Source organism: Oncorhynchus tshawytscha, unplaced genomic scaffold, assembly GCF_018296145.1.
Source record: "Oncorhynchus tshawytscha isolate Ot180627B unplaced genomic scaffold, Otsh_v2.0 Un_scaffold_4246_pilon_pilon, whole genome shotgun sequence".
In the NCBI taxonomy this organism is placed as follows: Eukaryota; Metazoa; Chordata; class Actinopteri; order Salmoniformes; family Salmonidae; genus Oncorhynchus; species Oncorhynchus tshawytscha.
Genome location: NW_024609831.1, coordinates 890,921 through 892,500, shown reverse-complemented (window position 1 = coordinate 892,500; position 1,580 = coordinate 890,921).

Genomic DNA, 1,580 nt, shown 5'->3' with positions numbered 1-1,580 from the left:
TCAAAACAATAAAGACATTACAAATGTCATATTATATATATATATATATATATATATATATACAGTGTTTTAACAATGTACAAATGGTAAAGGACACAAGATAAAATAAATAAGCATAGATATGGGTTGTATTTACAATGGTGTGTGTTCTTCACTGGTTGCCCTTTTCTCGTGGCAACAGGTCACAAATCTTGCTGCTGTGATGGCACACTGTGGAATTTCACCCAGTAGATATGGGAGTTTTTCAAAATTGGATTTGTTTTTGAATTCTTTGTGGATCTGTGTAATCTGAGGGAAATATGTCTCTCTAATATGGTCATACATTGGGCAGGAGGTTAGGAAGTGCAGCTCAGTTTCCACCTCATTTTGTGGGCAGTGAGCTCATAGCCTGTCTTCTCTTGAGAGCCATGTCTGCCTACGGCGGCCTTTCTCAATAGCAAGGCTATGCTCACTGAGTCTGTACATAGTCAAAGCTTTCCTTAATTTTGGGTCCGTCACAGTGGTCAGGTATTCTGCCGCTCTCTCAGGTATTCTGCCACTCTCTCTCTCTCTCTCTCTCTCTCTCTCTCTCTCTCTCTCTCTCTCTCTCTCTCTCTCTCTCTCTCTCTCTCTCTCTCTCTCTCTTCTCTCCCCCCCTCTTTCTCTCTCTCTCTTTCTCTCTCTCTCTCTCTCTCTCTCTCTCTCTCTCTCTTTCTCCCTCTCTCCCCCTCTTTCTCTCTCTCTCTCTCTCTCTCTAACTCTCTCAATTCAATTCAATTCAAGGGGCTTTATTGGCATGGGAAACGTGTTAACATTGCCAAAGCAAGTGAGGTAAATAATATACAAAAGTGAAATAAACAATCAAAATTAACAGTAAACATTACACATACAGAAGTTTCAAAAGAATAAAGATATTACAAATGTCATATTACGTATATATATACAGTGTTGCAACGATGTACAAATGGTTTCTCTCTCTCTCTCTTTTCCCCTCTATATAGGGGAAAAGGTTTGCACCCGCTTATTATGGGATGTCAACTGTAGACTACAGCATTAGAACTCTATAATACATCGGAGCTTGTTTGCACATGAAGGGAGGACAGAAGCCATGATGATACAGTTCTGGGTCCATTGTCATGTGTTAGATTAAGTGAGTTTGCATGATTGAGTAAGCTTTTGTATGTGCATATGTTATGACAGGGAGTGTGTGTGTGTCAATTTGCACGTGTGTGCATGTGTCCGTGTGTGTGCATGTGCGCGTGTGCGTGCGTGTGTGTGTGTGTGTGTGTGAGTGTGTGTGTGTGTGTGTGTGTGTGTGTGAAAGTGCAGTAGAGACAAGTTGGTGATCACAGCCCAGACTGCGAGATGCACAGATGTCATATAGACAGTTCCATTTTAAACCCGTTGTTGACATCAGTGTTGGTGTGGTAGCCGTGGTAACGCTGGTGGTTAATACTGTACAGTAGAGAAACGTGGAGGTCGGTCTGGGGTCATCATAAACTTGAAAATGAAAGAGGAAGAGAATCTGAAATATAATACTATACATTTCCATGGATTGATGTAATTTGCCTTTTATGGATGCGCAGATGAGCAGACCGCCT